This window comes from Cupressus sempervirens, chromosome 5 (assembly GCF_028749045.1).
Source record: "Cupressus sempervirens isolate cs-2001-9-10 chromosome 5, ASM2874904v1, whole genome shotgun sequence".
Taxonomy (NCBI): Eukaryota; Viridiplantae; Streptophyta; class Pinopsida; order Cupressales; family Cupressaceae; genus Cupressus; species Cupressus sempervirens.
Genome location: NC_143122.1, coordinates 1,054,206,654 through 1,054,219,724, shown reverse-complemented (window position 1 = coordinate 1,054,219,724; position 13,071 = coordinate 1,054,206,654). Strand labels below are relative to the sequence as shown.

General features: G+C 36.1%; 1 pseudogene; it reads left to right on the top strand.

Annotated features, from left to right (window-relative positions):
- Positions 1 to 4,997: 4,997 nt before the first annotated feature.
- The window catches only part of LOC149559573 (uncharacterized), a 69,570-nt pseudogene continuing 61,496 nt past the window's right edge, over positions 4,998 to 13,071 (top strand).

Here is a 13,071-nt window from a genome sequence, read left to right as displayed (position 1 = left end):
AATTTTTCCAATTGTCTCTTAAGATGGAAGAGAGAAAGATGAAGAAATCAAACTCCAACTCTAGAGGTAGAGGTGGAGGTAGGGATGGAAGGAATCAAAGAGTGTATGGTAGTCAAGGTGCAGACTCAAGAAACCAAGGGGAAAATAAGTGAACTAGACAACAAGAAGGGAATTCCAATAGTGGGGGTTTTAGTAGGGGAAGAAGCTACAATAATGGTGGAGGAGGAAGAAGCAACAATCAAGGTAGAGGATCCTACTTTGCAACCATGAAGTTGTACAACTGCAATCAGATGGGACACCTTGTATATAGGTGCCCTGATAAAGGATCTACTTCCCAAGGGAGTCCAAAAAGAGTCAATTTTGCGCACAAACAATCTAGTAGTAGTAACAAACCATCTAAGGTACCATTTGAGTCAGAAGAAGGGGGAAATCTAATGATAAGAAGAACACTGATTAAAGAACCTATAAAGGAACAATGAAGCCAAAGAAGAGCTCTATTTAGTGTAAAGTGCAAGATGAAGGGAAAAGTGGGTAAGGTCATCATAGATTTAGGTTTTATAGATAACATTTTGTAAGAGGAGGTAGCTAAAAAATTAAATATGAAAAGAATTCCACATAGTAATCCCTACAAGGTTATATGGCTCAACAAAGGACATCATGTTCTTGTAAGTGAACAAGCACACATTGAATTCTCAATAGGGAGGTATAAGGATAAGGTGTTATGTAACATTCTACCTATGGATGAATGCAACCTTCTACTAGGAAGGCTATGGCAATTTGATAGGCAGGCAATGCACATACATTCAAGAAGGATGGTGTAACATTCAAGATCCAATATTTAATAGAAGAAGGAGAGGTGCAATTTACAAGTGCTAATGTCCTCATAGTCGGTGAAAAGGAGTTCTTGTAGAAATTGGAGAAAGGACAAGGGGTAGGGTATGCCCTGTTGTTGAAGCCCAAACAAGAAGTTGCTGATAAGATAGGAAAGAAAAAAAAGTTACCCAAAGAGGTACAATAAATGCTTGAAGAATACAATGAAATTACTAGTTATGGACAATCTGTTACCCTACCTCCCAAGAGACCTATTAGAAATCAAATTGACTTCATTCTAGGAGCCACCCTTGCTAAAAAAGCTAGCTATAAAATAACCCCTTAATAGAATGAGGAAATTACCAAGCAAATCCAAGAACTCTTAGACCAAGGCCTAATTAGCAAAAGTATAAGCCCTTTTTTTGTGCCTACTATTTTAGCACGTAATGGGAGGGCAGGGGGGGGGGGGGAGGGGGGGGAGAACTTGGAGATGTTGTATAGATTCAAGAGCCATAAATAGGATCAACATTAGGTATATGTTCCCAATACTTAGGATTGAAGACCTAATGGATTTTTTAGAGGAACCAAGATACTTTACCAAGATAGATCTTAAAAGTGGTTTTCACCAAATTAGGATAAGGAAAGGAGATGAATGGAAAAAAAACATCAAGACCATAAAAGGTTTGTATGAATGGCTTGTCATGCCATTTGGCTTATCAAATGCCCCATCTACTTTTATGAGGCTTATGAACAAGGTATTGAAGGATTACATTAGTAAGTTTTTTGTTGTACATCTAGATGACATTTTGATTTTTAGCAAAACTAAAGAGGAGCATATCAAGTATTTGAAATTTTTTTTCAAGAAATTCTACAAGGAAAAGATAATGATAAATTTGGAGAAATGTGACTTCATGAAGCAAGAACTGGTGTACCTTTGGTTTTTTTTGTCTCAGGGGAATCTCAAGATGGATCCTAGTAAGGTGGATGCCATCCTCAATTGGCCTACTCCTAAAGTTGTGTTGCCCCACTTTTTGTTTTCTAGCAAGTTGGAAAAATTTAGTATTTTTTAGTAGGAAAAGTGATTGAAGTCCTCATTCATGTTCGAGCCTAGGTCTAAGTCCCTGAGGTTAGGTGACCTCTATCAATTTTTCCTTTTTCCCTTCTCTTTCCCTCTTGCCAGGTGGGTGTTTATTTTATTATGTACTAGTCAAGTAAGTTAGTACCTAGTTTGGTAGAGATCTAATTTTCCCATTTGATGATCAATCATGTTTCATATTTTCTCACAACATACCACTCTTTTATAAATAGGCATTGGCAAAAAAATGAAAAATATCTTCTCCTTGGTAGGTTTCATACCCATGAAGGTGATTTCTTGTAATAACCAAGTAAAGACATATATGTATTAGAAACATGCAAAGGTGAAGGGTTACAAGATAAATCAACATTCTAATCTAAGTTAAGATCTCCAAGCATTGTTTAAATTTGCTAATACTGAAATATTTAAGCCTCGGCAAAAAATTTGAAGCTGTCTTCTCCTCAGCAAGTTATTAACCCATGAAGACAATTTTTCGCAAGACAACTTGAGGCGAATAAAAAGATGTTTTAGAATTCTTAAATAGGTCCTCACATCTCAACCAAGCATTCCTAGCTTCCATAAATGTTGTTGTAGAATATTTGGTTTAGAAGGAAGCAATGGTGGAAAAGTGGAAAATGTCTTCTCTTCGGCAAGTTTTCAACCCATGAAGACAATTTTCCAATTTTTCAAAGAAATCAAGTTAATGAATAAATTGAACCTCTATATTGGATGTAGAGCATGTTACAATGATATTGGAATGGATCAAAAATTAAAGAAGAAGAAACATAGCAAGGATCTCATCAAGTAGATTTTCCTCAATGGGCTACCCTAATGGTAACATTTCAAAACTTAAAGGAAAACAAAAAAAATAAGTAGTGGAAATATAGAACGTTACCATTGAGTTCAATGGAATAGTGAAAAGGCCTCTAGATGTGCATTGAACTCTCACATTTACTATCCAATTGGTATTTCCTTAAATTAATTTGTGTGGCATGAATTCTCAAGATCAATGAATGAATTGAGACTCTCATATATAGATGGATAAGCAGTTGAATAAATTACCACTTTCATTTGATGTTTCTTTATATCAATACATATAACTTTTGAAGAAACTATGACTATTGCATTCTTTATCTCATTTAGTTTCTCAATTCAAAATATCATTCATGGACTCATGACAACCAAGTTTGCGGGTTTTGATGGGTTAACTAGGATTAAGTCAGTATTGCAGAACTTCACAGATACTTCTTTTCACTTCATTGACATTGTAGACTTCCAAAAAAGGTTGAGATCTATATGAATTCATCCAATCATCAAGAAGCTCCAAGGATGTGGTTTAGTTGAAACAACTATTTTATTGGTTGTGGTCCAAGCCCTTGAGTTTATTTATGAATGTAGTCATCACTACAACCTAGAAACCAGGCAAATTGTGCTACTCAATGATACAGTGCTAATCTTAGTTGATAGGAAAACAATGGTGAATTGCCTTCAGGTGCCAGAGCAAGAGGAGTTCCCCAATTTAGGCTTTGGTGGAGCCATCTCAAAATTCTTAGCTAAAAGGATGTTTTGGAGGAAATAAATTAGGAGGACATGGTTCTAGAAACCATGGAGTGATAAGAGTAAGGTTCCCAAAACCTTGTTTGGGACAAACCTTAAGCCAAAAATCATTGATATTTTGGTCCTCTTGCATAGGTTGAAAGGTAAGTTAGAAGCTTTGGATTTTGTCAAGAAATATTTCTTTTTAATTCAAGTAATTTTCTCAAATACCCAATACATTGAATGGGCTCAAGAGGTAAGCAAAATTATGTCCAATACTCTCTAGGCAGCCAAGTTCTATAATACATTCTACATGTCTTCCTTCTTGATTTATATGTTGGCCTCATTCCAATTATGGCTTGGCCTCCCAAGATTAGAAACTTTCCCTGATGATGTTAAATCTTATGAATTCTATCCATGTCTATAGTTATAGAATAGTTATTCAGATTATATGTTAAGGTGAATGATGCATTTTCTATGAGGATTTGTAGGGAGCTACAAGGATGCTCAAAAAGGAGATTTAGCCGAGAAGCCTTGGTTTCCATTAGCCAATTTGGATGTTTCTTCATTTAGTTCTCATCATTTTCATATTTGTGTCTTATGACTTTTGATGGATTCCCCTTAAAGTTACCAAGGTATCTAAGCGACATAATCATGTTGATCGAGATCAAAAGGAAAGCCCTACAAGTGAATATACTGAGCGAGACCCTAAGGAAGAAAGGATAGGAATTCCTTGTGAAAGTTAGAGCCTTCACCTCTGACACCCAGTCTAATGCCAAAAAACATGATGAAAGTTTTTGAGAAGAAATATAAGCGAGACACATATGAAGTAAAATTAAGAAGCTTAAGGATAGAGACTATGAATTATAGCTATCCATTATAGATTAGCTTTGAGTAAAGTTAAGAAGCAAAAGACCCTATCGATCCTTGGCCAAGATCTTGATACAAGACATTTGACTATGGAGATTGTTAAACCCACCAAGGAAGGGAGAATTGAAGACATTTTTGTAGAGAACTTTGCCTTGGATAAGTTAGACATGACACCAAGGTGGGCCTATGGAAATCAACAAATGATGTGATAGAAGGACAACACAAAATCCTTAAGTTGGCTAAAGTTAGAATAAAGGTAGAAATGTTTTGACCTAATTGCTTCATCAGGCAACTAGTCACCCCTCCGGCAAGCATCTTAGGAGTGTCAACCACCAATGACCCTACAACCATAGACATTCAAGCTATCATTTCCTAGCTACAAGAAGAAAACACTTCAAGCATATTGGTAGGGACTAGAGTGGAAAACTCAACTTTGAAGGTCTTGCAATCATAGAGCAACTGGGTAATGTCGTATTGAGGCTAAAAAAAGAGAAAGATAATATCTCAGCTAACCGAGCTACCCTGCCAGCTGAGAAAACCAAGAGTGAGGATTACATTTCCTTATTGAAAATGATCATCCACATGAAGGCTAAACAAGCTATAGAGGCAAAGATTCTACATAAGGGAGATGAGCCCTTTTGAATGACTATAGAGTATGAAATTCAAATATGAAATGATCCTAGTAGCAGAAGAAGGATTAAAGGAAATGGAGGTCAAAGTTAAGAAGGATAAGGACAGGGACTATGAATTACTAAGAGGCTTACATACATATTTCCAATCTAGTGGACATGGGAAAGGGATAGTTGGAGTTTCCATCATGCAAAATAATTTCTTTAATCATCTGAATAACCTAACAGAGAAGTCTTTTGATCACAAGAACAGAGTTTCAGAGCTCCAAAAGCTTGGTGGGTGTGCACACGTGGTTGTAGAGGAAATACAGGAGCTATTGAATGCCATCAAAAAACTAGCCAGGGAGCATTCCAAGTGGCTCTTAAGATACACTAATGTTTATGTTCATGGACATGAAGAGTTGATCCCAATTATTGTTGCCACCAAAGCCTGTAAGGAAAAGTCAGAAAAAGGAAAGAAGGTGAAGTGATTCTTATCTCGCCCATTCATATTTTGATGTAATGATTGTAATTGGCAATTAGCTCCTTTCCATTTGTCAATTTTGAGGAGATGAACCGATTTGAGTTTCATTTTGTAATGGTCATCTTGAAATCCTATATGTACCTAATTGAAAGATTAATAAAAGGTTGGCTAATTTTTGGTGTGAGATACTTCATATTGCAGAGACAAGTTGAATGTATTTTGTGTTGATTATTTACTATTCCATTATTTTTGTGATAACTTAGAATATCTCTTTCAGTTGAATTGAGTTAAGGAATAAACAAAGTTTTGTTCCCATGTTAAATGCAAAAAGTTGTAGATAATAATAGTGTTATTGAAAGTTTAAAGAGATTATATTTTGTGTTTTCTTGCAAGTTAGTTCTTTTCTTTATTAAAATTAGAAGATTTCAGTTAAGTAGTTGATTCATAGATAGAATCCATTAACATTTCATCAATGTCTACAAGTTCATAAGATGTGTGAGTTTGTAGACTTGGTTAGTTTTAAGACTCAAACCTTTTCCTAAGGTAGTTTCTTTTTAGGCCTAACTTGGTTGACCTCTCCTATTCATGCGTCAAGAAAAAACCCCATTTAGATTTAGGAATAAACATGATTCATTGAAAATCACAAAATCTCAGGGAGTTTTATGTAAGAATTGAGAGAGAATTCAATCACTAAGCTATGATTTCCCAACTATTGTAACCAAATATCATTCAAGAATATTGGGCATTAAAAGAGTAAGATAGAAGAACAATCTGTTTACCAATAGATTTTTGGTGACTCTATTGGGGAGTTGAACAGTTGCTAGACCAATAAATCTATAACTTGTGGAAAGATGGTACTACCTCATGAGAACCTAGTCCCATTACTCCAACCTAATCTTGGACTCCAAGACGACTAGGAAGATATAATATCATCCCTGAATACATTTATTTGGAGGAATAAGAGAGATACAGAGCACTACAAAAATGCCAGCCAGTTGTTACAAGAAGAAGAAGCTAGAGCCAAAGCACTAGAAAGAGTTATTTAGAGGAGAGAGCTTTGAAGAGTAGAAAGACAAGCAGATCATGAAGCTCAGAGGTGAAATTAACTCAACACCTTGGAATAAACAAGATTTCTCAGAAGCACCAAAGATCAAGGAAGGCAAGACCTTGTTTTTGAAAAGCTTACAAAACTTTGTTTCCCCCTCCTCGAAGTAAATCAATGAAAGGGTGATAAGAAGAGTAGGAGTAGGCCACCTTCACCACCCATAAATTAAAATTCATCATACAACACTTGAAAAGTATTAGCCTTACTGAAGTAGTTGCTTCTCTGGTTGTAAATTTCCACCATACCTTTCTAGGACAATTATGTCTACCCTGCAACAGGTTCACTAGTGCTTGTAACATATCATCCACTCTTGTCTAGTTCAAGAAAAAACTTTGCTAAATTCTTAGGTGATGGAAGCATCACCACTAATGAACATATCAAAGCCCTTTTCATAGAAACTCACATCCTAGGAATGACACACAAAGTTGTAGCCATAGGACTGTGTGCAAAAATTCTAATAGAGAATGCAATAGATTGGTTTTTATGATTTGGCCAACGCCTCAATCACAAACTAGGATATGATGAGGAAGATGTTCGAAACAAGTTTCAAAACTATAGAAGAAGAGCATGCCCTATTAACACAATTGTCTATAATAATTTGCCTTAGGGAAAAATCACCCAAGATCAAGGAACTCAAGCACAAGCAGAAAGTAGACCAAAGTATGATCAGAATAATAATATGATATTCAATTGATGTAATGTCATGTACATACACACTAGGAGTGCCTAAATATAAAGGCCTCTAGAATGCTTATGGAATGCCTAGGATTCAGCACATTGATAAGTCTTACAACCAAGCACATGTCCACTAGGAGTGGATTATCCTCCATTAAGCACAGGAGTAAGTGTGGTGATGAGAGATAAGCCCACAAAGGTGTAGCACATAAAATTATGTTGTAGACACCATGTGTTGAATTAGAGTTGCTTACTTCTATGTTGTCAACATGACAACTCATAAGAGTATGCAAACTCCTAAGTGTTAAACTAATAAATAATAAAATAATGCATTGACCTAAGTAAACTTAAGTAAAGTGTAATAAGTAAATACTTATTTACACTAACACTCCCCCTTAAGTGCAACTTAGGGGAATGTACTTAAGCTTATGAAAGATGGGATGAAAATGCATGATGGGTCTCAGCTACTAGGCCGTATTAGGTACCCATGTACAAATGCAATGCAATCTCTCATAAAGTAGAGAAAGAGTGCAAACCTCATGGGAAAAACCCTCCACCAAAAAGAGATGAAAAGATAGAATTCATTGATCGATGGAATAATCAAGACCCCCCCATTACAACATACATCAAGTATATACAATAGAGCAGTATGAGAAGAATAAAATCCTAAAAGAGGAAAAGCTCCAGCCCCCCTCCCCCCGCCCCCCCAACAAGAGAGAATAAGTAGATGAAAGGAGACAAGGTAGTCCCCGCACCTCCCCCCCACCCAAGTGTAGAATGTCGACTAGTGATAATTGCTCCAATGTAGAAGTTGATCCATGACTATTGAATAATGTTCCTCCCCTTTAGAAGAAACAAATATCATAGGTACATATGAGATGCTTCGCCAATGCATAGAAATAATCTTGATGATGAATTGTGTTTCTAGAACTTGGTCAATTGTCCCTGTTTTGATACTGATTATCGCCCCTTCCAATGTTGTTGAAAAAAATAATGTCAAATATAGAAAGGATTGATTTAGAACATATCCAAAGAACCATGTGTCTCCTCAAATGATAAAGAGACCTCCTACAACTATTGTACATAAGGATCCACAATCATATCAACCTGGTAAGACTGATCATGCAGAGAATGGACAAGAGGGTCAGAGTGAGCCCTTGCATTAACTGAAGAAGGATCTTCTTCATCAAAGAGAAGATGCATATCATCAATGATTGCTCTCAAATTTGCTATGCATGACTCCACAAACAAACTTGAAATATCTATTAGGTAGTCATCCATTGATGCTGGAACTAGAAGACTAGGTGTATCCAACTGTACTAAATTGCATGGACCTATTATTATAGTAATGTATGCATGTGGAATGGTTTGATGTGGTGATGTCAGGCTGTATCTATCAATAGGATCCCACATATCTGAATTTTTTGAATCACTATAACTACTATCACTATCAATTTCCACTATGTATGAAGTATAGAGAGTATTAGAGGATAAGCTAGGTGAATATTCCTCTCTATAAAAATCTCATGAGTATCAAGATCCATAAGTCTATATGCCTTAACACTATCTTCATATTTGATGAAAGTACAAGGCCTTGGTGGTGGTGCCTTGCATTCCTTAGAAGATATGTTTGCACATGCTGGAAAACCAAAGACTATGAAGTGTTTCACAACTGGTTTTCTACCACACCATGCCTCAAAAGGAGTCTTTCCATCTAAGACATAATGAGGAGACCTATTAAGGATGTGATTGGCCTTGCGTATAGCTTTGAATTCAAGTGATGGATCAAGATACTTTGCTCAAATCATGCAACTTGCCATTGACTTAAGAGTTCTAATCCTAATTTCTACAAAACTTGTCTTTTACAGACTTGATGCTATTGGGTTGTGAAGATGAATACCCTCAAGTTCACAAAAGTCTTTAAGTCTTGAGTTCACATATCTACTTTCATTTTCCATATGAAGAACCTTGATGGCTTTCCTTGATTGCTTTTCAACATGACTCTTGAAGGCTAGAAACTTATCAAACACTTCATTCTTGTGATCAAGAAAATAGACCCATATGTAGTGTGAAAAAGTCATCAATGAAAGTGAGAATGTAGTGACCCTTGCTGACTGATGTCACTACAAAAGGACCTATTAGAACCATGTGAACCAACTGAAGAATAGTTGATGCTCTTGAAGACTTCCCTTTATCAAACTTCTCCTCCAGATGTATATCCATTGAACAATTTGAAAATTCACCCTTAGAAAAGTTGATTGTATGTAGACCTTTAACCATATCGTTTGAGCAAAGTTGATGAAGATAGTGGAAGGCGAAGATGACCATACCAATCATGCCATAATTTTCTTTCTAAATGAGATTTTGTCAACAAGGTATATGAAGGACACTTAGGCACAAAGTGCAAGAAAGATTAAAGTCTTTTGTGATGATTGACTTTACCCACTATAACCAATGAATCATCTTTAAAATTGTGCACCATTACTGAATTAGGAAGGAACTCAACTTTATTGCCATCTCCATAGTGAGTGATTTGGTAGATTGAAAGGAGATTAGAGCTAAGTCTGCAAACATAGAGACCTTCTTTGAACTCTCCATTTTCCACCTCAACTTATCCTTTCCCTTCAACTTCCATTTTTGTATCATCTCCTACAAAGATGTGAGGTATCTTAGACTGCTTCAATGAAGAAAAATCTCCTTTTGAAGAACCCATATGATAGGAGGCACCTGAGTCAAGAATCCATTCCCCTAAAGAATTTTAACTAGCCATAAGTGCTTGCCCTTTTCCCTTTGAAGTGGATGGATTTCAATCCTTGGAAGCATTTGAAAAATTGATTTTGTTCTTCCTTAGTAAGTTTTCTAACTCATCAATTCTCTTACTCTTGCAATGATGCTCATCATGATTCGATTTCTTGCAAAATGCACAAAATGGTTTATCCTTCTTATCATTGTTTCCCTTCTTGTTGGAAGAAGAATTGCCTTGCTACAAGGAGGTAGATTGTTGTGTCTCTGATTGTGATTTTTGCTTCTACTACTTTTTCTTGTTGTTGGTAGAACATTTGCCTTGTTGGTTTGAGTGGATCTCATTACTAGCCACCAATGCTTTGGTCTTTGATGACTTGAGAAGTCCCATATCTATCAACTTGGATGGTTCCAACGTCAATATTTTTACAAATTCATCAAATGTAGGCTTAGTGAAGGCACTTCCCATGGTCAACCTGTGAGTGTTGTAACTCAAAACAAAAGATGCATACTCTAAAGGTAGCCTCTTCAAGATGTGATGAATCAATCAATCATCTTTCATGGGATTACCACAATCTTTAAGTAGTGTTCTCAATTCACTGGGTTTCTTGATATAGTCTTGAATTGTGTCAAAATTCTTAGGATCGAGTAGAAGTAGGTCATCCTCAATTTGGTATCCCTTTTTCCTCATCCACCTTGCCATACAACCCTTCAAGCTTGTCCCAAGTAGCCTTGGCTTCCTTAAAGATGGAAATGTGGATGAAGAGATCTCTATGAACACAACTCTGAATGATTCCTAATCCCTGATTGTCTTTAATTTTCTAATCAACTAGTGTTGCAACATCAATGGGTTTTATAATTGTACCATCAACATATAGATTTAAACATTTTTCCATTAATCTACTCCATACAATATCTTTCCATGTAGTATAATTGTGTGAAGCTAGAAGTGAAATTTTAGGTGAACCCATGATGTAGAAAATGAAAAGAGCACAAAAGAGAGACACAAAAATACAAGGCACCCCCCTCCCCCCCCCCCCCATTCACTCAATCAAAGAACCCTCCCAGAAATGATTCTTTTGGCACTTTATATGTAGTGTGTTTACAATAGGCCACTTGTCAAAATTTACAAAGTGGACTTTTGATTTTGTTGTTTACAACTGCCTTTTGAGGTTCAAATATGGCACTAAGCACTATAGCTCAGATGTACAACTTTGAAGAGTAATCAAAGCAATATAATGCAGAAAAGGTCCTAATTCTAAAAGTGATATTAAAACTACATCTGAAGAGGGGTTTGGGTGGCAAAACACTGGGTTAAATTTGACAATTAAATGATTTTCCTAATAGTTCAAGTTTCCTAGTGAATGATGGTTAAATGGTTATCAAATATAACATTGTAAAATGTTGATGTTAGCGAAAAATATTCCCTAAGGATGTGGCAAGTATGGTCACTGACGTATATGTATAAATTTGTACATATGGTCCCTGTGTCGTACAAAAGGGCTGACATGTCTTTCAACATGGAAAAGGAGATGTCACTACATGTTTGACACATGGCATAGGGTGTGTGAATACTACATGTATTGCCAGAAAAGGAGATCAACTATTGGGAGTAACTACGACATTGTTGGATAGTGAGAGCTCTTGTGGTTAGATGTTCATCAATTTAAAACATGGCTGGAAAGGATGTTGCCGCAATAGGAGCCAATTTAAATTGTTGATGAGGGTTTAAACTATGGTGCCAAGAAACTGATTTGTTTTCGGCCTATTGAACTATCCCTACCTACGGAGCTATTTGCGGTCCACGTGGAGGAATGGCTTCAAAGGTACCACATGGAGGTTGGAGCCTACAATGGTTGGTAGAAGATGTTGAGAGTAGCACTGGTGGTATTGAAATTTGGTGTGGGACTTTAGTCTCGCATGTGATATGTATAAAAATTTGTGTAGTTTAAAAACACCATAACCCACTAGTTTGAAATAGCATGAAGCCACTTGTCATGTTGTATGGTTGTTAGGGATAGGCTTCGACACTGATGAAATTATGTAGTTAGCAGTTGGTAGTAAGATGTGACAACCACCTGGAAATTGATCAAAATTTTAAGTGTGTTGGCCAATGTTGAATGTGGCTACCAAAAATAATAAGGAATAATCTAGATTTATAGTGAATATTCCCTATGGGGGCTGGGGTTTCACTACTTGGTTCCCACAAAAAAAATTCTCTGTAGGCCGAATAGGCCTAAAAAAAATTCTAAAATTTTGTAGAAAAATGCAAATGGAAATTACAGAGGAATTAAATTAGATTTGAAGAATTAATTTGTAGATCTAAACAATGATCATACTAGATTTGCAAATCAGGCCTTCGGGTACCAGTTTGAAAAAAAAATTGCCTTAAATTTGACTATGGCCTAGGATAGGCAAATTTATAGTCAAATTTTATTGAATTAACATTCCAAACGTAATGGCGAGGTCCACTTTGGCTCTAGACACTCCCAATGACTATAATACTCCAAATCTAGGTTGAGGTCCTCTGAGAGGTGAGGCAAGAAGATGGTCTCCAATGGCCATGTGAAGAGAAATTCCTTCAGCTCTAATACCATGTAAGAATTTTCCTTAGGGAAAAATCACCCAAGATCAAGGAACTCAAGCACAAGCATAGAATAGACCAAAGTATGATCAAAAAATAATATGATATTCAGTTGATGTTATGTCATGTACATATACACTAGGAGTGCCTGAATATAAAGGCCTCTAGAATGCTTCTAGAATGTCTAGGAGTCAGCACACTAATAAGTCTTACAACCAAGCACATGTCCACTAGGAGTAGATTATCCTCCATTAAGCATAGGAGTAAGTGTGATAATGAGAGGATAAGCCTACAAAGGTATAGCACGTAAAATTATGTTTTAGACACCATATGCTTAATTAAGAGTGCAAACTACTATGTTGTTTACATGAAAACTCAGTTAATTATGCAAACTCTAGTGCTGTAGACACCATGTGTTGAATTAGAGTTTCTTACTTCTGTGTTGTCAACATGACAACTCATAAGAGTACACAAAATCCTAGGTGTCAAACTAATAAATAATAAAATAATGCATTAACCTAAGTAAACTTAAGTAAAGTGTAATAAGTAAATACTTATTTACACTAATACTAACATCTATAA